At 35.1% G+C, this 27,423-nt stretch overlaps 1 long non-coding RNA gene across 1 annotated transcript in view; it reads left to right on the forward strand.

The window, feature by feature from the left end:
• LOC141578981 (uncharacterized) overlaps positions 1–27,423 on the forward strand; it is a 323,560-nt gene that overhangs the window by 239,635 nt on the left and 56,502 nt on the right. Inside the window, exon 4 of the long non-coding RNA XR_012509887.1 lies at positions 187–244. This is a non-coding gene — a long non-coding RNA (uncharacterized LOC141578981). The remainder of the gene's footprint in view (positions 1–186; positions 245–27,423) is intronic.

The following is a 27,423-nucleotide window of genomic DNA, read 5'->3' on the forward strand; positions in this document are numbered from 1 at the left end:
ACTTTACAGCATTTGTGCTAACTACAAAGATTAACATTTTCACACTGAATTACATTTTAGTTTGGCTCTGGATAGAGATGTCATGATTGATTCCTTCGTGTTAAACATAAAATCAGGAAAAATGTAAGAAATTACAGAGTATATCATCTATAGTCTAATTGAGAACTTTGCATTGTTAATTTATAGATGCCTTTCTGAGAACCAGCCACATTTGTGCATTATGGTCTGATGTATCTTTGGTGGGGTAAGTCACAGTTACAATTTTTTAACCTTTAATAATTTTATGTTGGATTTAGAAGCTATACATCCTAATATTATAGCCTACACTTATGGCTCAGAGCCAGTATTCATTTATCAAATGCAGAAAAAATATTATTCTTATAAAAATTCAAGTGAACTTGAATCTAAGTTGAGATTGAAACAAGGCAGCATTTATTTGGAGACTTTTTGATTATGGCCATTCTGACTCACGTGAGGTTAAAAAGAATAAAATGTACAAAATTGTGTAGATATTTCTCCAAAGAAGATATAAAAATGACCAACAAGCATATGAAAAGATATTCAATGCCATTTGTCATTAAGAAAATGCAAATTAAAGCCCAGTGATACATACTTCATATTCACTAGAATGGCTGTTATAAAAAAAAATTTGGAAAATAACATGTGTAAACAACAATATGGACAAATAGGAACACTTGTACATTGCTGGTGAGAATATAAAATGTTACAACCACCGTGGAAAGCAGTTTGGTGGTTCCTCAAAAACTTAAACATAGAATTACCGTAGTACCTAGTGATCCCATACTAGGTATATACCCAAGAGAAATGAAAACATATATCTACATAGAAACTTGTACATAGATGTTTATAACAACCTTATTCACATAGTCAAAGTCTGGAAACAACCCAAATATCTATCAATGGACAAATGGATAAACAAATTATTGTATATCTACACAATGGAATATTATTCAGTCATGAAAAGGAATGAAGTACTGACACATGCTACACCTTGGATGAACTTTGAAAACATTATGCTAAATAAAAATAGCCAGACATAAAAGATCACATATTGTGTGATTCCATTTATATGAAATATCCAGAATAGGCAAATCCATAGAGACAGAAAGCAAAGCAGTGGATGCCATGAAATGGGGGAGGGAAGGACGAGTGATTATTTGATGGGTATAGGATTTTCTTCAGGGATGACAAAAACTTTTCAAAACTAGAGAGAGGCGGTGGTTGCATAATGTGAGTACACCAGATGCCATTTAATTGTACTCTTTAAAATGGTTAATTGTAGGTTATATGAATTTCACTCAATGAGAAAAACATATGTGCTACAAAAAAAAATACAACAACAAAAACAAAAAACTGTCTAGTTCTGACCAGGAGAAAGGAGGAAACCTATATTAAGAATATTATCTATGATTCTGCCCCTATAATTGCCCTCTGAGGGACTTGGTCCATCTTTGTTCAATACTATCCTTCAACTCTCAACTTCTACCTTAGAAAACAGAATTCCTTGTAAATATGGAGGCTACTGTATCATATACATTTCCCACTATTTTGCCATTATATCTTCCTCTGAGTCAAAAATATGTTTCCACAGATGGTAATGCTAAGTGGTTTACTCTTAACATCTATCTGCCTCAACTATCTCACTAGGATCTTCGACATGCTATGTCCTCAGTAATTCAGTGCCTTGAATCTGATGAGGAAATATTTATTGTAAAAATGAAATCTTATAATTAGAAGCAGTTAATGGCCTAGTTTTAGTATTTCCAGAGGAGGGAATTTAGTTACCTACTACTTGTTGTCATCCTAAACCTGCTGTCAGAATGTTTAACTAGGTTTCAGATGGAACTTGAGGAGGTCCTGGAAAGTGTATGTCAAAGCTGTTACAAATATTTGATGTACATCAAGTGAAGGATTACTTAAGATTACGTCGGCTCTTCAAGGCCACTGCCTTAACTAAGTCGATACCGTATCCATAAGGAGATCAAATATGTTAATTTTCAATTTCTTTGTAAAAACACACCACTAAATTAAGAGCTTGAAACAAGACTCATTTATTATCTTGTATTTCTGCAAGTCAAAAGTGAATATTGTTTCACCTTGGTCTTCTACTGAGGGATAACAAAGTCAGAATCAAAGTGTTGTCCTGGCTGGACTCTTACTTGGAGGTCCTGAGTTAGCATCTGCTCCTAAGCTCATCCAGATTATAGGATGAATTCAGTTCCTTGTGACTTTAGGGCAGAGATCCCTATGCTCTTGCTGTCTGTCAGTTGAGAGCTATTCTCAGAGCTGAAGACTTCCTGAAGTTCGTAGTCACATGCCTACTCTATCTCAGTAATGGAGAAACCTCCTTGTGTTGAATTCCTCTCACACTTCAAATGTCTGAATTTTCTCTTCTACTAGCTGGAGAAAACTCTTTAATTTTAAAGGGTTCATGTGTTTGGATTAGCACATGCAAATGCTCTTTCTTTTGCCATATAATGTGACTCAATGACAGTAATGATATTTCATCATTTTTATCATAGAGCATAAGGTGCCATCTGCATTCAGAGGGGAGGAGATTATACAAGGGGGAAGGTAACTAGATGATATTCTTAGAATTCTGCCCAGATTATCCAAGAAGCCCTTCACTATAGAACAAAATGGCCTGCAGTCCCAGTCCAGCTAATGACATTTTTCTGTAAATAACGTTTTACTGGAACACACCATGCTCACTTGTTTATGTATTGTCTGTGGCTGCTTTCATATTCCAACAGCAGAGTTGAGTAGCTTCAAGAGGGACTATATGCCCTGCAAAGCCTAAACATTTTTTGTGACAGTTTTTAGTTGTGCCTTTTTTCACGTTAGTTCATTAAAAATATACTTGTTTTAAAGATCCTATAAATGGAGTGACCACCCACTAATGTGGGATGTAAGTCACCTCTCTCAACATGATATTTTTCTTTAAAAAGCAGAATTTCTTTTAGGAATCTTACTGAACTACCCAGTAGTTGTAAGAGACTCCTTTATAGAAAAGTTTTGTCAACCTATGGCTTAGTGTGTTGTGCCTAGTTTAGAGAGGTCAATTATCCATACCTTATGTTTCTCTTGCTAAAAACAACAATAACAACAGCATCTAATAGCCTCTCTTAGTCTTTGTTCATTAAATATATTGTCGTCCCGCCCTTCCTCAGCATTTCATATCCAGTACTCTATACCTCTCCACCTCATGCTATTTAAATATTCACTGTGGTTTCCTGGTGCTCAGTCTTTAGAAACCCTAGTCACCTTGATAGCCAATATGTTTTCATTTATAAAAGAAAGTTAACAGTCCACCTGGACAATTATGTCCCAATATTTCTCTGAAACTGTTGTCGGCAAGAAGGTTCTTGTCTTGTCACAGAAAGAATTCAGAAACAAGACACGTAAGTCAACAAAGCAAAGCAAGGATTTGTTAAGGGATAGATGGTACGCTCTTACGGAAAGAGTGGGCTGACCCAGGTGAGTTTCCTTGGCAAGCTCATTATGTGGGTGTGAAAATGAGTGGGCAGAATATTCATTGCGGGGGGGGGTTGGGGTCATCTTTCCTGATACTCATCCTAGCTCCACCTTTCTAGGTGAGGAGGAGGGATTTTTTTTTTTGTCCTTATTTAGTCTTGATTGAGAAGTTGGATGAGGTCTTAATGAATAAAAGATAACATTCAGATGCGGGTATCATAAGCAAAAGGTTCCATTCGGAAGGAGGTCATTATGAGTGAAAGGTTACATTCAGTTGGTGGGGATTCCTGTCTTGTCCCACCTTTCTTTGCCTCCAAGACACTTGACAACCCAGAATGTATGGTTTCTTATCAGAACGGAGGGTCCTGTTTTTCTTGGTCTGTCCAAGGATCCCCGTTGTTCACAAGATGTATGGTTTTCTGCCCTTTGCCTCATGTCTCCCTTTCTCTGGTCATATCTAGCCACCTGCTTGCTCTAACAAAACCCCCACATATTTCTCATAAATCTTAAATTAATATATAAAGAATAAGTCTTACACATTCAACCATTATTGAGTGTGTTGAGGTTTTACTCTTATATTTAACAGCTGAAACTAACCCCTTGAATGACTCCTTGCTTACAGTATCAAACTTGGCACAAAAGGGCTTTAAAATGTGCTACCAGGCTTACAGTACAGCTAGAAAAATATATGTCCCACATGCAAGTAATGCTCCATACATATGAAAAGCTTAAATTATGGCAGAAACCATTAAAGAATTTAGGATTAATTTAGTAAATTCATAATTCAAAAAGACTTTTTATTGTATTGCAGCCTTTTTCCCCAGTGTACCTATGATGTCTGATTTTAAAGAGGACTTATATGTGGTCAAATTTTCAATGCTATAGTTCAAAGAAAATTAACCAGACAGATAATAACACAAGAATCATAGAAACATATTGTTACAGATAGCCAAAAAAAAAAAAAAGTCAAGTTGGAGTACGCTGAAGCAATAACAGACAATAGTCTAGCCTGCAGATATTGTACCTGTGCAGTCCTAAGTGAGGATTCCTGTTCTTTCTTACATCCCTACAGATTTGTCCAGGATTTTTAACATAACAAAAATGATCTGGGAGACAAGTGCAAAATTTAGAAAGCTTAGCACAATACTGGAAAAAAACTTATCTTAGTAAGGACTTGGAGAATCTTCTGGCAGGTGATGTGATCACATTTCTTGTCTAAATCTTGGGATTCTCATATTATGGTAAAAAGAAATTTATAAGGACTGCCAATAAATATTTCCTTCCCCTTCGGCCATGCCGAGTCATAAGGGCTGTAGTTCATCCGCTCACTAAATAGATGATAGAGCAAATAATTCTTCAACTTAAAGTATCCAAAGAAATCTCCACGATCCAGAGAAAGACTACAGATAACTATGACTTGACATGGATTCTGAATTACATGGGCCTGGACATGACCAATAAGGGAGAGACTTCCTTTTGATAAAAAGGGAGGACTGTAAAAGAGTTTGATTTCTGTGATACCTGAGTGACTTGGGGTTGCTTTCTGCAATGGACGCTTGCCACTGAGTCACAATCTTGATCCCAAACCACCTGTGTTAGGACATATACTTCTGAACACTAAGAATGCTTATTTATTCAGCAGAGCTTGCACCTCACATCCCTCATCTTTATTTTTATGTCTTTTTATTGCAACCAACATATAAAATCTCAGATTACGGTCACAGGCAGACCAACCTACCCTGATGGTCATATTTAGGATTCTAGAGACTTCGCATATATCTTTTCCCTCTCTAGCAAATGCGTACAGGTCCTGGAAATCACGGCCTGAATGTTCGCTCCTCTGTGCAGTGTTTTCTCATCCAGTATGAAGTTTAAAACTTCATCATCACACTTAATTTACAGTGTTCTATCCTGCTCTGTGTTTCCTTTTCAGGTTGTGGGCTCATCAAGTAAGAGAAGAGTGTCTCATTAGCTTTTATTTCCCCATCACCCAAAACAAGCCTGGCATAGAGTTAAATAAGTGTAATATGACAAAGTGCTTTTCAGTCAGTCTGAGCTATGTCCCTGTCCTGGCTCTCAATCCATAAACTGTAAAATCTGTACCAAATTACTTAATCTAAATCTGTTGCATTTAATTCAATTTATATATTTTCAGGCACAATAATGTTTATAATATAAAACTTCTTAAAAGTAAATTTTACATATTTGCTGAAAAGAGGTGTAAGAATTCTGCTTTTTATATGTCTGTTGAAAAGTAGACTAAGGTTCAGTCTCTCATACTTTCTGACCTTTCTCTGCCAAGAAATAAAGCCTATATACATGAGTCATGGGACTCAGAGGTGACTCTGCATATGACACTCAAATGAAGACAAACATTGGGACCCACTTGTAAAGGACGCAGATGCTGTGGATTGCCTCTCCTCGGGTGGTAAAAGGTGAAAAGCTATCTGGTGTCACTTATATTATATCTGCATTTGATGACTTCTTTGGCCATTTCAATTCTTTTGAATCACAGAGAACAATTGTTATTGGATTTTTGAGCCCCCTGGCAATAGATTTTCGTCTCAGCCATGCATAGAAATACACATTAAGCATATTACAGGCCTGCAGATGTATATCTTGGATGATATGAAGACAAGGTGAAATATAAACCTTGCCACTGTGGCCCCAAGTCCTTCTTAAGTGCTTATGATATGAGAACAGAGGATTTATTACAGTTGGGGTGATGATCTGTTATGGAACTCTGTTGATCATTATAACTCTAAAGTGAAAAACATACTGCAATTCAGAAGATTTGTTTCCCTTTAGATCTCATTTGTAACTCTCCTATTTGTTATATAGAATTTCAATATATATTTATGATATATGCTGCTAAAAATATGCTACAGCATTGAAATAAGATTCTTTGGATAAAGTTTTCTTTTTTCTCCTTTAATGAGAGTTTTAAAATATTTATGAGGAGTAATACATATGATACAGTATTTTAAGTGCATACCAGCTGTTCTTCACACTGAGTGTCTATAAATACATATTTTTAGCCTGTGTTCAAACACTTTATTATGCCTGGTAAAAATTAAGAAGGAACTCTGGGAAGTTGGTTTAGAGCAGAGGGAAGCAGATGGGGTGTGGCTGAGTTTAATATGTAATATTCAGCAGTCCCTAAAATTTATTCTTACGACATCCTCCAGTAAATAAGCAAGAGTTGCAGATGCTAAAATTATCTCTAGGTTGGTGGCTATGTTCTTATTTGTCCTTATATATTATGCAGACTTAAAGTCTGCACAATGGTTTCACAGATCTCATAGAATCTCCATGATGACTGTGAAGTAGTTGGGGTAGGTGTACCTCTAGTATGTGGCCGAACCAGGACTAGTACCTTTCACTCTACCTCTCTCCACCAAGTCTTTTCACTCCCATTGTAGTGTTACTTGAACCACAGTCAGATACTCTTGGTGTACTGTGCCATGTACTATCCCAAAGACCTTAACATTAACTATGCAGTGAATTGAAACATACATTATATATAATTATAAATAAAATATAAGTATAACTTAAATGGAGGTTTCCCATAAATATAAATGGAGGTCTTCCATAAATTTATATTTATAAGCTAAATTTATAAATTAAGATAACTTCTTTTAAGCCAGAGTAGTCACATATAAATCTTACAAAATATGTGGGGGATCTGTGTTCAGCAAACTACAAATCACTGATGAAAGAAATCAAAGATATAAATAAAGGGGGAAATATTTCATATTCATGGATTAAAAGACAATATTATAAAGATGCCAATTCTTTCTAACTTGATCTATAAATTCAATGCAATCCCTCCAAATTTCAGAAAGCTCTATAACTATGAAATAAATGGATTCTGAAGTTTATATGAAAAGGCAGTAGACCTAGAATAATCAATATATACTGAAAAAGAGAACAAAGTTAGAGGATTCACACTACGCAATTTCAAGACTAATTATAGAGACACAGTAATCAAAGCAATGCAGTATTGATAAGAGAATAAACACACAGACTAATGGAACAAAATAGAGAGCACAGAAATAGACTCACACAAATATACTCAGTTGATATTTGACAAGGGGCAAAGGCAATCCAGTGGAGAAAGTAGTCTTTGAAGAAATGGTGCTGAAACAATTGGATACCAAATGAAAAACAGAAACAAACAGAAATTTAGATACAGATTTAATAAGTTTTCCCAAAACTAACTCAAAATGAATTATAGATCTAAATGTAAAATTCAAAACTATAAGACTTCTACATGAAAATGTAAGAGATAACTACATGTCTTTGGGTTTGTTCATGAGGTTTTTGGATACAACACGAAAGCAGGATCGTTTTGTGCTTGAAAGAAATGTGATAAACTAGACTTTATTAAAATTAAAACTTCCTCTCTGTGAAAGACACTGTTAAGAAAATGAAAAGACAGGAGACAGTTTGGGACGAAATATTTTCAGACTGCATATGATAGAGAACTTACATTCAAAATACACACAAAAAAATTCTTAGAACTCAACAATAGGAAAACAAAAGATGTCTATTAAATAATTGGACCAAGACCTGGAGACCTCATTGCTACATCTGATGGTTCGTTTGGCCATTTCAGTTCTCTTGGAGTATGGAAAGTAATTGTTGTTGAATTTTTTAACCCATCTGTCAAGATACAGAATGCACATGGGTGCAAATATGTATATGAAAATATAGTGAAAGCAACCCAATGCAGAAATGGGCAGAAGACCTAAACAAGCAATTCTCCAGTGAGGACATATGAATGGCCAATAGGCACATGAAAAAATGCTCAATATCTCTAATTATCAGAGAAATGCAAATCAAAACTACAATGAGGTACCACCTCACACCAGTCAAAATGGCCGTCATTCAAAAGTCCACAAACGATAAATGCTGGAGAGGATGTGGAGAAATGGAACCCTCCTATACTGCTGGTGGGAATGTAGTGTGGTGCAGCCATTATGGAAAACAGTATGGAGATTCCTCAAAAGACTAAAAATAGACTTACCATATAATCTAGCAATCCCACTTTTGGGCATATATCCAGAGGGAATCTTAATTAAAAAAGACACCGGCATGCCAATGTTCACAGCAGCACTGTTTACAGTAGTCAAGACATGGAAACAACCTAAATGTCCATTGACAGATGAGTGGATAAAGAAGTTGTGGTATATTTATACAATGGAATACTACTCAGCCATAAAAATAATAAAATAATATCATTTGCAACAACATGGATGGACCTGGAGATCATCATTATAAGTGAAGTAAGCCAGAAAGAGAAAGAAAAATACCATATGATATCACTTATGTGTGGAATCTTAAAAAAAAAAAAAAAGGCAACCAAAGTTACTTACAAAACAGAAATAGACTCACAGACATATAAAACAAACTTATGTTTACCAGGGGGAGAAGAGGGTAGGAAGGGATAGATTGGGAGTTTGAGATTTGCAGATACTAACTAATATGTATAAAATAGATAAACAACAAGTTTATACTATATAGCACAAGGAACTATATTCAATATCTTGTAGTAACTTATGATGAAAAAGAATATGAAAATGAATATATGTATGTTCCTATATGATTGAAGCATTGTAGTGTACATCAGAAATTGACACAACATTGTAAACTGACTACACTTCAATAAAAATATATTAAAAAAAATAAAAAAGGAAAGTGGTAGAAATAGGCATAAGTTAATGTTAAAAAGAGTCTTTACTAGTTAAGTGTGAGGCAAGACATTTCAAAAACCAAATACCAAAAACGAGTGATTAGTACTTACTTGGAGAGTATATTTTCATTATAACTCATTCATCCACTTAATAAACACTTCTTGAGTCTCTTTTCTGTGCCAGACCCTATCTCTGTATTATGCACTAGGAAACACTCAGTGATAAAGCAGATAATGTACATATTTATTTGAATGGATCATATGTATATTTTTTGTGGAACAATGGAACAAACAATATTTGAGTAAATAATTTTAGGACACGATAAATGTTTTAGTAAATAATAAATCAGGAAAGGATCATAGGATGTGAGCAGTTGAAATTTTAAATAGAATAGTCTGAGAAGGCCTTACTGAGAAGGTAGCATTTGCATAAAGACATGAGCGAGGTGCGAAAATGAGTCTTGAGGGTATCCCAGCGGAGAGCACCCAAGCAGAAGCGACAGAAGTTGCAAAGTCCTTGAGGCTGGAGGGTAGATGGTGCGTTTTAGACATAACGTGGGTGAAGTAGAGGAAGGAATGGGATTGAGCTGGGGATGAAATCAGAGAGGTAGTAGCGGTAATGGTATGGGTACAGATCAAAGAGGAGTAGCAGCCCATTGTAAAGAGTTTCAATTTTACTATTTATAAGATAAATATAATAAAAAATATAAGTGAACTTATTTACAAAACAGAAACAGACTCATAGACGTGGAAAACAAACTTATGGCTGCCAGGGGGAAAAGTTGGGTGGGAAGGGATAAATTGGGAGTCCAAGATTTGCAGATACTAACTACTATATATAAAATAAACAAATTTATGTTATATAGCACAGGGAACTATATTCAATATCTTGTAGTAACCTATAATGAAAAAGAATATGAAAATGAATATACGTATGTATATGTATGACTGAACTATTATGCTGTACACCAGGAACTGGTACAACATTGTAAACTGACTATAGTTCAATAAAACGAGTTATATTTTTAAAAAGTAATTGTAGATAGAAGAAAAGGTGTAAGAACTGACTCCAGATTGAAAAAGCCAGGGATATGAGGTGATGAAAGCGGAAGCAATTGAGAAAGAGTAACTAGATCGATACGGAGAAAACCAAACTAAATGTTTCCAGAAGGGAGTGGTCAGCTGTAAATAGATCAAGGAAGAGAAAATTTTAAATTTGATAATATTAATACTAGTAAATCTCATGATATTAGTAGCTCCTTTTTGTGTTGTATATTATAGTTCACAAATCATTTAAAGTAGTTTTTCTCATTTTATTTTCACAGCAAGCCAAAATTGTAGACGTTGTGAAACTTATTTTTTAACTTCAGGAAACTAACAGAAAAGTGAATGACTTTCCCCAAATTATTTTGCTCCCAACTGACATAGTCCAAGCTGAAACACATTTACATGGTTTTAAATCTAGTGAGATGCTATCTTTTCTAATATATTTTATGTCACCTGATTGGTACTCAATAACTTATATTTCAGATTTTTCTTTTCCCTTTAAAGAATATTATTGTAGCATCTGTACCAAACATGATAAAGCACAAATATAATTATTTAAATAACATGTCCATCATTTACTGATCAATTTTTACAGGACAGTCAGTAGGCTTGTGCAAAGAAAACTAAGTAAGATATAATACAATACTTTGAAGATATCAACTTAAAGCAGGAGAGATAGACAGACATTTATAATACATTGTGCTAAGGACTGTAAAAGGGAAAGGATTATGGGAACATCAAAGAAAAAATAACTAATTTAGCTTGAGTAGTTGTACTGAAGTTGTACATTATAGGAGAAAGTCAAGATGATTGAAATCAGAAGGATAAATACAGTGTTCTTCTTACTTTGAGCACTCTGGGCTATTGAAGCCTTGAGGTAGTTATGACTGCTCACATATCCATCAAAGGCTTTATCTGAGCACCAGACACACCAAGGTCAGGACAACAAGAAAACAGCACACATCCAAGCAAGGATCAGCACTGATGGATGACTTAATTATTTTGGTCCCTGATGAATGAATAGTGTAACCATTTCCAGGAGATATTTTGCAGTCCCCAAGTAGACAATGACTTAGTTAAGTGGGATATTACAACCATGATCTGATAAGCTGAAAACATTTCAAAAACCTCAAAGCTTCAATGGTTTGCCCTTAGCAGGCTCTACTGTGGGCTTGACAATGTACTAGTGACATAACAAGGCAGCCAGCTTATGAATAGATGCCACTGGTGTTCATTTGGATAAACTTTCAAAGAAAGGTGTATTTGTCCTGTACTATAGCAGGTGTTTTATCAGACAAGTTCAGCAGAAAGGATTGGCTAATTGAATGCCTAATTTAAGCCACACACATGTACACATACGCACATGCACACACACATGACAGTAGTGTAGTAACATTTCTACCAGACTGGTGAATCTAAAACAAGTATTCAAACAACATAAAGTCCAATTAATTTTTAATAAAAGAGCAAGTACGTTGTCTTGAAAATGAGAAGGACTCAGGTAAGTATTTGATCCATTTGGAGTTAATTTTTCTAAGTGTAGTAAGGTAGGAGTCCAATTTAATTATTCTGTATCTATTTATCTAGTTTTCCTCATAGTATTTGTTAAAGAGATTATAGTTTCCTGATTGCACATTCTTGGCTTGCTTATCAAATACTAGTTGATTGTAAAGCCAGTTTAATTTGGGGCTCTCTATTCTGGGCATTGTTCTATGAGTCTGTTCTTATGCCATTTAAATTATTATAGCTTTACATATTTTATATATTTTTATAGTATAGTTTGAAATTAGGAAGTGTGATACCTCCAGCTTTGTTCTTTCTCAGGATCACTTTGACTAGGTGAAGTCTTTGTGGTTCCACGTAAATTTTAGGGGTGACTTTTTTTCTGTTACTGTAAGGAATGCCATTGGAATTTGGATAGAAACTATGTTGAATCAATAGATGGTTTGGGGTACTATGGACTTTTAACAATGTTAACTTTTCTGATCCATTAACATCAGACATCTTTCCATTTGTTGTATCTTGTTCAGTTTTATTCAGCAAAGTCTCTAGTTTGCATGGTAAAAATCTTTCACTTCCTTGATTGAATCTATTCCTAGGTATTTCATTGTTTTTGATGCTATTGTAAATAGGATAGTTTTCTTTATTTCTTTTTTCAGATGTCACTATTAGTGTATAGAAATGCAACTGATTTAATTTTATATCTTGCAATTTTACTGAAATTTTTAATTACTTCTGACCGTTTTTTGATGAAGTCTTTGGGATTTTCTATGTAAAAATCATATTATCTTCAAATAACAATTTTACTTTTTCTTTTCAATCAAATGCCTTTTGTTTCTTTGTCTTGTCTACCTGCTCTAGCCAGGACTTCCAGTACTATATTGAGTAAGAGTAATGAGAATGGGCATCCTTGTCTTGTCCCTAATCTTAGAGGAAAAACGTAAAATTTTTTACCAGTAAGTATGTTAGCTGTGGCTTTGCTGCATATAGCTGTTAATATGTTGAGTTAGGTTCCTTCTGTGCCCAATTTGTTGAGAGTTTATATCATCACATGGTGTTGAAATTTGTCATACATCTTCTGCATCAATTGAGATGATCATGTGATTTTAAAAATGTTTACCTTCAGTTAATATGGTAAATTACAATATATTGATTTGTGTATGATGAAACATCCTTGTATCCCAGGGATAAATCCCACTTGGTCATGGTGTATAATCCTTTTAAGGTGTTCTTAAATTTGCTTTACTATTATTTTGTTAAGAATTTTTGCATCTGTATTCATCAGGGATGGATATTGATCTATAGATTTTTTTTTCTTTACTTTTAGTGCCCTTAACTGTAGTTGGTTTCAGAGTAATGCTGGCCTCATTGAACAAGTTTGGCAGTATTTCCTTTTCAGTTTTTTGGAAGAGTTTAAGAAGTGGTGGTGTTATTTCTTCAAATGTTAGCTAGAGTTCATTATCTTGTCCTGGGTTTCTGTATTGGGAGGTTTTTCATTACTGATTCAACTCTTTCCTCATTATTGGTCTGTTCTGATTTTCTGTTTATTTCTAACTTGGTCTTTTTGGTTATGTGTTTCTCAAAATTTTTCCATTTGGTGGCATATACTTGTTCATAGTAGTCTTTTATGATTCTATATATTTTTGTAATGTTATTTTTAATGTCCTTCTTTTATGTCTAATTTTATTTATTTGAGTCTTTTTTTTTCTTAGTCTAGCTAAAGGTTTGTCAAATTAATTTAAAGTTCAAAAAAAGCTGCTCTTAGTTTCATTGATCTTGTCTATTGTTTTTCTGGTCTCAGTTTCATTTATTTCTTCTCAGATCTTTATTATTTCCTTCTTTGGTTAACTTTGAGAATAATTTATCCTCTTCTTCTAGTTCCTTGAGATGTAAAATTAGTTCTTTTTTATTTGAGATCTGATTTCTTTACATATGCATTTAGCCTTATACTTCTTTACAGAATTGCTACTGCAGCATCCTATAAGATTTGGTATGTGGTGTTTCCATTTTCAGTTGTTTCAAGATAGTTATTTCTTTCTGATTTCTTCTTTCATCCATTGGTTATTCAGAATTGTGTTGTTTAGTTTCCACACGTTCGTAGATTTTCCAGACTTTCTCTTGTTGTCGATTTCTAGTTTTATACCATTGGGGTCAGAAAAGTTACTTGGTATGATTTCAGTCTTCTTAAATTTGCTAAGACTTGTTCTATCATATGATCTATTCTGGGGAATGTACTGTGTGCTCTTGAGAAGAATGTGTATTATGCTACTGTTAGATGGAATGTTCTATATATGTCTGCTAAGTCTATTTCATCTAAAGTATGGCTTAATTCCAGTGTTTCCCCGTTGATTTTCTGTCTGGATGATCTATCCATTGCTGACAGTGGGGTATTGAAGTCTCTACTATTATTGTAGTATTGTCCTTTTCTCCCTTCAGATCTGTTAGTGACTGCTTATATATTTTGGTGCTCTGCTGTTGGGTGTATATTTATCCATGATTACTTATCTTCTTGAATAACAGACCTCTTTATCATTATGTAATGACCTTCACTGTTTCTTGTTTTTTTCTTTCTTTCTTTTTTTGCTTAAAATCTACTTTGTCTGATGTAAGTATGGCTAATTCCATTTTCTTTTGATTTTCGCCTGCATAGAATATCTTGTTCCATCTCTTCCTTGTGAGCCTATGTATGTCTTTAGAGTTGAAATCAGTCTCTTGTAGGAAGCATTTGGTGAGTCTTGTTTTTTAAACTATGCAGACACTCTGTGCCTTTTGATTGGTGAATTCAACCTATTTGCATTTAAAGTGATTATTGGTATGTAAGGACTTACTACTTGCCATCTGATCATTTGCTTTCTGGTTATTTTGCTTTCTGGTTTTTTCTCTTTCCATTGTTTCTTTTCCCTCTGTTTCTGTCAACCTTTGTAAATTAGTTAATTTTCCATGGTTATGTGCCCTGTCTCCCCTTTCTTATGTTTTGTGAATCTACTTTAGATTTTTGCTTTGTGATTACTGTGAGGCTTACATAAACATCTCACATATAAAAGAGTCCAGGTTACGCTGACAGCAGCTTATCTTCATGTGCCTATAAAAGCTCCATCCTTTATTCCTGTCCTTTTATATTTTTGATGCCACAATTTACCTATTTTATGCTATATATTCGTTAACAAATTATATCAGCTATAGTTATTTTTAATACTGTTTTCCCTTAATCTTTATACCAAAGTGGGTAACACACCACCCTAACATAGAGTTACAGTTTTCTAATTCTGACTGTCTATTTTGACCTTTACCAGAGTGTTGTGTAATTTTATAAGCTTTCATGTCGCTGATTAACATCTTTTCATTTCAGCTTTAAGAACTCTTTTCAGCATTTCTTGCAAAGCATATCTAGTGGTGGTGAACTACCTCCTCCTCTGTTTGGCTGGGAAAGTCTTCATGACTCCTTCATATGTGAAAGATAACTTGCTGGATAAAGTATTCTTGGCCGGGAATTTTTATCTTTCCACGCTTTGAATATGTCATTCTACTCTCCTGGCCTGACTGTAGAGTTTCTGCTGAGAAATCTGCTGACAGCCTCTGTGCGCTCCTTTGTAGGTGACTTTTTCTCTGGCTGCCTTTAAGATCCTTTTTTATCATTGATTTTTTGAGTTTTATTAAAATGTGTCTTGGAGAAGGTCTTTTTCCACTGAGATAACAGGGTAATCTATTAGCTTTGTGGATTATATACCCAGTATCTTCCCCAGATTTGGAAAGTTCTCAGATACTATTTCCTTAAATAAACTCTCTGCCTCTTCTCCATCTTTCCTCTTTTTGGAACACTAAGTATTCTAATACTTGCCCTGCTGAATGAATATGAGAGCTCTTGCAGGGCTTCTTCACTTTTTAAAAAATTTGATTCTCTCCCATTCTTACTGAATTATTTCCATATTCCTACCCTCCAGCCATTTGCTCTTTCTTCTGTCTATTCTGCCCTGTTACTGATGCTTTCTATTTCATTCATCTCATTCACTGAATTCTTCAGATCCAGAATTTCTGTTTGATTCTGTTTTTATAATTTCAATATTTTTTGTTAAAAAAACTTCTGCTCATTGATATTATTACTGAGTTCATTGAATCATCTTTCTGATTTTCCTTATAACTTGTTGAATTTCTTCATGACAGCTAATTTGAATTCTTTATCAGTTAAATTGTACCACTCCACAGGTTTGAGTTTGGTTGCTGGAGAAGGATCATTTTCTTTTTGTGATGTTATATTTTCTTGATTTGTGTAGTGTTTGTAGATATGTGTTCACACTTTATTAGGATTAATCTTTGATAGTTGCATGCTAAGCAAAGGGAAATTCCCTACAGCGGGAGACCCTTCTGGGACAGCAGCATGGGGCCACCACCCAGAAGGGGACGATGGTAAAGGAACTCCTAGGGGAGAGGGGGACTGTAAAAGGACCTTGATGTTGCTGACCAAGATGAGGAGCCTCTGTGTCAGGGAGATCTAAAGAGCAGCAGCAACTTGGTTTTTTTTAATAGCTCAGAGTTTTTCTCATCCTTGGCCAGCAAATATTGGATGTAGTTTTACAGGGTATGAAAACAACCAGGCTTAAGTGGTAAACATATATTACTTGAGATATATTTAAAGCAATTGGATATGAGAAAAATTTGCCTTTGGCACCTATGCATTTCAAGCTAATGGTTCAAGATTACTGTGAAAAAGTGAACAAAATGCCAATATACAGGGGCCATCTTTGCATCATTTCTACAATGCTACCACATACCAGGTACAATATTCCATCAAAACCTTTGCAATACTGAGAGTCACATGCAAGTTTTCTTCTTACAAGACTGAACCAGATTTAAAGTGCCATTTATAAGCTCTGATTACTTAATTATTTTCCTTTATCACCATGCTCTTATTCCCTCCCTTATCCCATGCATGACCACTTTAAATTTTTTGCTTGTGTGCTAAGATAGTTTTCCACTTTAGTCCCAGTTACCAAATTCAAACCAGTGACTGAAGTCCTCAAACTTCTTAACATCTACCTTCTAGTTTTCCTGCATTCTTCTTCCTTGCTCCTTTGTGCCACTGTCTGATAGGAGAACTAAATTTTAAAGAATAAGTGAGATATTTGTAAGGTAAGAAATATACTTTATTACAAAGGAATGGACATTGAGTGGGACAATTTTAACAAAACCAAAATTTGTTAGGATTCTTCACTTCTCACCATACAGGGGTTCAAATTTGGTCTAATAAGTTGACTTATCTCATATATATATATGTTGACTTATATATATATAAGTTGACTTATCTCATATATATATATAGTGATATATACTGTCCATTCATAACTTATGAGTTCAAAACTGTCTATGATAGACAATAAGTTTATAGTTCATTTATTATGCTGAAAATTTTAAGTTTTTTTCTATGCATCATTTTGAAAATTAAAATAATGAAGTTCATATTAAACTGGTCTGTTTTAAAAGCAGTATCTGCTTTATAAAGAGAATACAAAATTTATTTCCATTGTCTATTTTTTCTAGTACATAGTCCATTATGAGTTCATGTTTTTACTACTTTAATCTTTAACATAAACATATTTTGATAGACATTTCAAACAAATGTTGAATAGTAAGATAAAAAACCCTATCAAAAGTTACAGGGTAGATCTATTCTTTGCTGCTATTGCTTCAAAGAATAAAGTCTTAAATTTCTTAGATAATTACAAGTGTGACAGCAGTTGAAATTCCAAGAGGACCAAGGCAGAGTAGTTTGAAGTGCTCTCGTGGTCTCTCACCTCTCTCGTGAGTGCTTCTACTGTTCTCCAGTCCAGGAGGGAAGTTCAGGCAGCAGTACGTGGGAGAGTGATAACGCCCCCCCCCACCCCCGAGGGCTCAGCAAGTAGCCACTTCAGTGTAAGTTGAGCAGCACTGAAAGGCTTGCCTGACTCAACACATCAAATTCCCTTTAGCCAGTTCATATTATTTTAAACATTGTGAACACGAATATGCATGTGTTGTTTGTTAGACAGAAGTCCAATGAGAACCTACTGTGTACCAAAAAAGTATACAGTTGACCCTTGAACAACATGAAAGTTAGGGGCACCTATGCTCTGGGCAGTTGAGAATCCATTTATAACTTACAGATTCAGCCCTCTGAATCCTCGGTTCCTCTGTGTTTGAGCTTCCACACCCCCAGATTCAACCAACTGCAGATCGTGTAGTACTGTAGCATTTATTATTGGAAAAAATACCCATGTATAAGTGGACCTAAGCAGTCCAAACCGTGTTGTTCAAGGGTCAACTGTACTTGGCATTACAACTGTACTCGGCATTCAACATATGTTGAGTCTGTGAAACAATCATCTAGGCATTTGTGGTGAGAAAAACAACTTTTGAGGAAAGCTTTGTTTCTCTGAGTTGCTGCCTAGGCATGTTATTGTATGATAACCCTGCTCACTCACACTCAGAGTCTGGACTTTTATATGAGGACTTGAGATTAGGATGCCCACCATATGTTTTCGCTTTTCTTTTCCCAGGTACCTTTTAAAATAACCGCTTAGAATAAAGCCTGCAAAAAAATGGTGACCTCTGTCCTAAACACCTTATAAGTAGTAAGTGCTTGCTGCCCCGCCCTCTCTCCCCTGCCAGCCTGTGACCTGGGCCAGAGAACTGCCCTTCCCATGGCTCAATCACACACCCTTGCTTCTGGGACTTCTTAGTAATAAATCTGTGACTTTACTTCCTTTGTGTGGGTTTATTGAAACTGCACCTTCAGTCAAAACCACCCCCACGGTATCACTTCCCCAAGTGGGGAGCTCAGATGCTGAAGGAGCTATCTCTGCCACGTGCGGGCAGCTTGTGTCTCCTCATTCAGCGGGTCATAATCTGCACAATCTTAAGTCAGTACACTAGCTCCAGCTTCTCAAAGCATCAACCTTGATTCTAACAGATGGGCAAAGTTAAGTTCAGAGTTCTAAACTAGTTTCTCTAATTTTAGACAGTTAAGAAGTGGCAAAACAAAGAGCTGAACCTCATACACCTGACATTAACACTTCTCCTCTGTATTCTGTCTCCAGGCAGGTACATAGTAAATATGGGCAGCTGCTATCATCGACAGGATTTTAAATTCTGTACGTGTCAATAAAAGATAAAAATGATATTGTAACAGGACAACACTAAATACTTAGGGACAAGTTTAACAGCCTCCAGACTTTCAATTTTGACCCCCTACTTCCCCCAGGACAGAAATATCTACTGATAATTACATCATTGAATCCATGTAAAATCCCCAAGTAATTCTAACTGGTGACTTCTTATACTTGTTTTACAGATGAGCAAGTAACAGAATGCTATTGACTCCTCTTGACTTCAGATTTATGTTACTGTATACAATGCAACATTGCCCCACTTCCTTGAATTTCAAAAGACCTCTGGCTCTGAGTGTCCTTGACGTGGGTGCTTTGGGTTACAGCAATGGGTGCGATATGAATGCTTTCCTGAGAGGATAAACCATGTTGGTAAATACCTAGAGACCCATCCATATTATGACTTCATGCTACTTTTCTAATTTTATTGAATTCATCTCTTTGATTCTCCAAACCAAAATATGTATTTTTATATTATCTAATTTCTTTCCTTTGCCAACTCTTCTCTTTTCTTATTTCCGTATTTCCCTACAGCTAATCGCCAACATTCCTTCAAGCCAAATTCAAATATTACCTATACTAACATTCTTTTCCTGATTCAACCATTTTTAAAAAGCTGGCTGGTACTTACCACTCTGTGGAATCGTATAATCCAGAGAAGCATGGAAGCCTCAGTACTCGGAGATACCAGTTTCTATGGAAGAGAGGGTGAAGCATGGTGCTCCCATGAAGGAAATCCCTAGAAAGTAGATTAAAAATAGAGAATCAACAAGACAAAGGTAATACTTTGGAGAATTAATACAGATGGACCAATATCTTATCATTATTAGTTATAGAATGAGACAACCGAGGACATGGAAGAAATAAAATTAACAATACATACTAGATTTATTCTCATACTGAAGGATATCAGTCTCAAGATCGGTCAGGCAATTATTTGGGCCCATTTAATCTGAAGGAAAAAAATACACACACACACACACACACACACACACACACACGCACATTGCTACATGTGGCACTAAGTTCCATAATTATAAAGTTTGTAAACACTGGGGATAAATTAATAAGTAGAGGGCCCTACAACTTGAATATGAAAATAAAATTTCTTGTAAAAGAGAAGACTCACAATGTCACAGACTTCTCAACAGCATCAATAGGAAGAAGAGGAAAAGCCATGGAAATTCTGAGAGGAAGTTATTTATACACCAATATTCTATGCCTATTGAAAGTATGACTCATGTCAGGAGGAAGTATAAAAGTGTTTTTGAATATGTGAAGACTCAAAATATATCTGCCTTACACACTGTCTTAAGAAACTACCGGAAATGGACTTAATTAAAAGGAGAGGCTATGCTGGGAAGCAAGGCTGGTGACGACCTGCAAAGATTATTAACCACGTGTGGGGGGTGCTGTTGGTTGATTCTTACAATGGTGAGATTATCTCCACAGTCTCTTCCTGCTCTCATATTGCTCAATTCTGACTTATTAATAGTGAGTTGTAATTCCCCACTTTTATCATAATGAGAAATCAGCGTTATTTTTCAGCGTTAATACATACCTCTTGAAGTGGTTATGTTATCAATCAGTAGTCAACAAAACACTCTTTGATAAATGGTTCTCACATACAATTTATCACATGTAATTTATTGACAGGTGCAAAGTAAATATTTTTTTCTTGATTATGTTGTTACAGCGATATTAAAGGAGGTGGTAGATCAAAGAGAGAATGTACAACATGAATAAAGGCCATCGGGGACGTTCTGGCTTTCAGACTCTCTAAATAATTAAATAGATGCAAATGCATTCATAGTAAGGAAAATGAATTGTTTTCATCATGATAAAAGCCCACTGATGTTCAAAGACATGATGCATCATCTCATAAGAATCTCTACTCATGAGTAATATTATGAGTTCCTATGAATAATATTAATAATGACAACATACCTCTCTGGTCAAGTACTTTATGTATTCTTTACTTTCTATCTACAAAGAAAAATTTAATAAATTTTTTACCCCAATGCATTTTATAATCATGAAGAAGTCCTATTCCACTGGATCACCTTTTTGTATCTCTGTATAGTTAACTTTGTCAATTTTTCTTCCTTCTTAATTGCTTTTGATTCAGTACCTTTGATGTGATTAAAATAACTCAGGATCTCACTCTCTTTCAGTCTCTCTTTTACACCCCCCCACACACAATATCTTTGCTACACACACACACACACACACACGGTATCTTTATATTCAGTATCTTCCTTACATCATGAGGGCTGCCACATTAGCAATTATATTCATAATAATTTTATATCATATTGGCATTTGTTTTCACTAATATGACAAAACTTCATTAGCAGAGAGTCTTACTAGCATTTTGTCATGGAAAATAGTTTCTTCATTTTTTTTATTAGCACCATAATATGAGATAACAAATGACTACTTAAAACTTTCCAACTCCTCCGTCTGAGGAATGGAACGCATCCAGCACAGTGAGTAGGAGGGTACTGCGGATGCTGTATCTGCCTTTGTGCCAAGAGATTTGGTAATAACGGCAGCGACAGTCACAGCACCAGCAGTTACGCGCCACAGTTGTGTGCACGACAGTGTATGCTCCTCTTTTGTCATTTAAGAAGGACCCATCTCGGACTCCAATAGTCTGTTCCTAGATGGGATAAGACCAAAAATAAAAAAAGAATTTTTATAACTAGGCATTAACACTAATAATTATGCCACTAAAAAGGTTGCCTCTGCTCCTGCTGCACCACTGACAAAAACAGATAGTGAAATGTATTTCATTAGTGTTGTCTAGACCAGTGACATTAAGGAGAAGATCAAAGGGAAGAGAGCGCCATACTTAGGGAATGGACCCCAGTTTCATGAACATAATTCACCCACTGGTAGAAGGGACATCTATGTGAATTATTTTAATAGTTAACCCATGTTTTCAGAAGGCCCAACTGCTTTTGGATAACTCAAATTAAGAGAGAATTAACAATTCAATTTAAAAACAAAGTATGAGAGGGACATTAGAAAATGCCCATTGTAAGATTAAAAAAAAAACAAAACTTTGGAGCCAGATATATCTAGACTTGATTCCCGTGTTGTCCATTTAATTCCATCAGGGCAATGGGCAATCTCTTTCTCTTTCTTCATCTATGAAAAGTAGATAATATTAACTGTCACAGAGCTATCGTGGGAATTAAATGAAATTGTAAATGTAACACCATGTATATTGCCTGGTATGTAGTGAGTTCTGTATTTTGATTGCTAGATCAAAATATTCGAGGGCTGAAGTGGCCCCTAGAGATTATCTAATTTTATGTTCTAATTTCCTACTAACCACTTTATTCCTTTGGTCATTGACTTCGCAGCAGAAGTCTGATAGGAAAAAAAGAATTTTCAGATTACTTTCTAAACGCTGGGCAACTTAGATTTACATCTGTCCTGCAACTATACTTAGAACTATTCCTGCAAAGAGATTTTTTTCTCAAAATTCATGGTTTATATAGATATATAAATAAAAGCAAACCCTCTCCCCAAAATGTTACTTCTTTTCATCTTATTTCGTATTTAAGGTAAATGGCAATTTAAAAAAAATGCCTGAGAGAAATGGAGAGGTGAAAGAGAAATCTTGAGGTCAAGTAATTCCATACATTAAAGCAGCCAACATACAGAAAATATACTCTTTAAAGACCGTGTTATAGGCAAACACATTAAATGATCATCACTTAATACAAATTTCAGACAAACGAGCAAGCAGAAAAATGTGATCCATTTGATAACAGAAATGTTTCATATCCTGATTTAGGTGATATTTATACAAGGCTATACCTTTATCAAAACCTATGAAATTTTCAAACACTATCTGGGCATTTCACTGTACATAAAAGTTAGCTTAATTTAAAAAAACAAGTGATCTAAGGTTGTGCCAGTTTTATATCTTGATTGTAAGTTAGACGTTAAGCTCAATCTAATATTCAGGAGGAGGATAGCAATTAATCTTATGTAGTCCAGCCAGCGTTGGAAGTGGGTACATAAAAATAAAGGGTTTAAGATAGAGAGAAAGAAAACTGAAAATGCTTTGTTTTAGATTTGCAGAAGCTACTCCTTGGCATTGCATCTTGTTCTCTTTGGAAAGAAAACAATGCCTTCTTCAATTTTCATTTATCTCTTGTCTTTTAGCACATTTTCGGTACTTATTAAAAATGAAACATATTCTTGCTTATGGTTTTCAAATTTTGAGAATGTTAACATTATAGAAAATTCTGGAATGTTGACAATCCCTTAGTATTTATTTGGGAGGTTTGGTGCTTGAGCACCTGCTTTGAACCGTTTTACTATGTTTCACTTTCATCCTGACCTAAGGGGGAATACTGGAATCTAGACCTGACAGGTTTTTTTTTTGTTTTAATTTTGCTTTTTATTTCTATATTATATTATTATTCTCTGGTCTATAGTCTAGAAATCTATGTTAGTTTCTAACTGAAGGCTTGGCCGAGGAGTGCATTGGACATTCTCTGAACTAGAGTGCCTGGGGACAACTGAGGCCTGGAATGATAAAGAATGCTATGTTGGAGTGAGAGCAAGATGTGATGGGTTGAAACACATAGGGGAAGAGACACTAGGAGCAAGGCCTGGGAATCAGAAGGAATTAGTTCCCATGGAACACGAAATAAAATGAATTCTATATAAAACCTAATTGAGATTATAAGTTAGTTGACTTCTACAAATTAGTTTTAGGAATGCATATATTAGTCAGGGTTCTCCAGATAAACAGGGTTCTTTAGGTAAACTATACGTGCGCGCGCGCACACACACACACACACACAATACTATGTATAGAATATATAGAGAAATATATGTCTCCTATTGGTTCTATCTGTCATCTATCTATTTCTGAGGGAGGGAGAGAGCTCATATTAGTGGTTCTGCATACACACACGCACACACACACACACACATATATATATCTTACTATCTCCTATTGGTATATATGTGTACACACACACACATAAATAATACAGGAGAGAGAAAGACAGAGAGATACAGAGAGATATCCCATTTCTCTGTAGAATCTTGACTAACACTATAGATAGATTTGATAGATAGATAGATAGATAGATAGATAGATAGATAGATAGATAGATAGATAGAATGAAAAATTGATAGCCTCAAGAACTATGGAGGCTGAGAAGTCTCATGACCTGCCATTGGAAAGCTGGAAACCCAAGAAAACTAGTAGTAATAATTTAGTCCAAGTGCAAAGAATTGAGAACCAGTGAAGTCAATGTATAATTCCCTATCAAGGGCAGGAAAAGACTAACATCCCAGCTTGAGTAAGCAAATCAAAAAAGGAGGCAGTTTCCTTTTTTCTCTGCCTTTTGTTCCATGTAGGTCGTCACTGGAGAAGATAATGCCTATCCACATTGGGGAGGACAATCTATTTTAGGGCATCCACTGATTCAAATGCTAATCTCACCTGGAAACACCCTTGTAGACATACCAGAAATAATGTTTAATCCCAACAATCTGACATAGACATGTTGACAGATAAAATTAACCATCACAACAAGGTTCCATTCTATTAAAATGTTTTGGGGCTCAGAGGAACAATATGATGCTCTAGAAAATTGACTTCCCAAAGTGTGATTGGAATCTGTCAGACAGTGAGGGTTATTCTCATTGGCTAGCTGATATTGGTAATGTTTGATTCCCTACAGCATAGATTTTTCTTCTTACAAGGGATGTCCTCTGTGCATAACACTCATGTTCATGACTGAGGAAAAGGAAACAGTCATTTTCCTATTCCATGAATGCAAGAAACTACAGAGGAACAGGTATACCCCTAATCAAAGATGGATGGCACATGTGAGAATATAAGCTAATTGAATTTGAGCTCAGAATCGTCTCTATGCAGATTGTCACACACCATCTAAATTAAATACCTGAGCAGTTGGGATGAATATAAGCAAGTGTCACTTTTAGCTAAGTAGGGTAGCATTTTAAAGTTACCTGAACATCAAGCACTGCATTGATTATGTTTTTTCAGAGTATGTTTCATTTAAATTATGAAACCCTGCACAGGATTTGATAATTGTGTAAGTGTTGCACAAAACCTAATATGATATGCAAATATAAATGTCATATTGTCTTATTAACCATGTGTGAATCTTTATTACAGTAAACCCCAAATCTAATTTGGAGTTTTGACATAATATATTTTAATTCGTGGTTGAAAGCTCTGCATTGTAATTACAAAACTTAATTTAATTAAGTCATCCATCTGATAACATTTATGCAGGTTTATACACATCCAACTAACATCTAAGTTGATGGGACTGGTAAGCTAAGTTTCATCCTGGTTTCCAATATTTTAGCTTTCAAAATATGATTTCGATATGTAATACTGAAGATAAATGGTGATGCTCTGGAACACGCATTGCATAGTGGGGAAAATTCCTTCATCCCTCTTTGCATTTCTCAAAGTTGCTTCCATCTCACATCTTCTGAGATGTCCCTTAAGACAGTAATGTTAAGTTGCCATATAAATTTTCCAGTTGAAAACACACTTACTTCATATTAACATCATAAAGAAAATGCAGATAATTACACTCAATTTAGAGATGAGGAGCTTAGAAAACTGAGACTGATTTATCCCAAAATCATGCAATTGCTAAGTTGAGAAGTAGGCTCAGAGTCTAGTCTTTATTGATTTCCATCTTTCTTAAATGCCCAGAGCACATGCATTCTGTACCACTCGCATGGACTTCTCACGATAGGATGCCATAGAATGATGAAATAATATCCTAAGAGCCGAATCACATACATTTTATAGGATAAAAGGTACTGGACAAATCACCTCCTTGTTATCTATTATTATACCTTAACTCTGAAATTCCATTGGGCATTTATGACATAGGATAAAAAATATAAGCACTGTATCTGTATTATTACATGTAATCTTTATAACAACCTTGTGAGGTAGAAATTACATTTTTATCCCAGTTTTTTCAATTGAAAAAACTTAAGACACAAAGAAATTTGTAAAATTCCCCAAAGCTATACAAGTTATAGGTGGTAGGGTCAGGATTTAACTCCTTCCATGTAGACTCATTTGCCCCTATTTGGAACACTGTCAAAACGGGGGAGAAGCTTAAATATAACTAGATTAATCTATGACATTCAATATAATTGAAGGAAAATAAAAATCAGACTTGTAATTGAAAGGGTTTTATAAACAATCATAGCGCTTGGTTTCCATGTGGATTTCACATTAATGTGCTCTCTTTCCAACACTGTAGTATTTTAGTAGAATGTGCTGCCTTAAAAGTGTTGTTTGTTGATTAAAGTGATTTAATGAGGGCAATGCATAAACTTGAATGTTTCCATTCCAAATTTGATCCTATATAATAAGCTAAAAATAAATTTACTTTTGTTTAAGGGAAAATCTGTACTTGACAGTTAAGCAGTGTTCTCATTTCTTAGAACTTTATGGAGGTGGGAATTCAATAGAAGTAACTGGACAAAATTCCACAAAAGCACTCCTTCATATACCAGAGGCATGAAACTCAGAGATAAGTGTTCCAAATTTCGAGCCAATTGCTCTAAAGCCTTGCAAAACGTCAATGTGTAAAAGAGGGTCATTTGTGCTGAACCATTGCCAACATATCAGAGTAAAACATATTTCTGGTTGAAATGTAAATGATTGGACCTTAAACTCTTTCATAATATATTTGGCATTGTAGGGGATTTGAGGTCATTGTTTGACCTACGCTAAAAATAAAAACCACCGACACTGGTTGACTTCCGTTTACTGCCTGGAAACCACTCTTCTGTTGGGGGAGAAATGACCTTAGAGTTGGAAATTTTGGATTTCTAGTTTTAGTCCATATAGAGTAGAACTAGCCTTGTAAATTGTAAACTAAATAGGTATAGAGTACACATCTATATGATGAGGACATTTATATAGAAATAATTTTATATCACGAAGAATGTTTGCATTGAGTGATCCATTTTATTTTGAATCCTGGCAGTTATTCTAGACAAATGTTGCTTCCTTTCATTAACACCAAGAGATTGAGGACTGGGGTTATGGTTTATGTTTTCAGGAAATAATAATAATTAAGTGTATTAGTTCTGTCTGCTTCTCCTGAATGCTCTCAGCCCACTTCCGTAATTCCCCCGGAGAAGCCTGCTCTGATTGGTTTAATTCTGTGATGCTGACTTGCCCATATTAACTATCGCACAGTAACTATGTTGACGTACTGTACATATATACTCTTTTCCTTCTTTTGTACAGTTGGAGTCAAGCCTTTTATCTGCATAGTAAGAGATTCAGTTATCTTCTGGTTTTTCATTCATTAAGAGGAGTGAAAAATACAACTTCTGCATAAAGGATAACCTGACTCAGCCAGTTCTGACATTCCTTTCATCCCTCTTTCCATCAGCATAGTCAGAGGGTGGCCAAATCCCCAAATTCAAGTTTAGGCTTAAGGTGTAAAAGGGTCTCATGGGCCTAGATAACCTCATTAACTTTGAAAATTAAAT

The sequence above is a fragment of the Camelus bactrianus genome, chromosome 10 (genome assembly GCF_048773025.1).
Source record: "Camelus bactrianus isolate YW-2024 breed Bactrian camel chromosome 10, ASM4877302v1, whole genome shotgun sequence".
NCBI lineage: Eukaryota > Metazoa > Chordata > Mammalia > Artiodactyla > Camelidae > Camelus > Camelus bactrianus.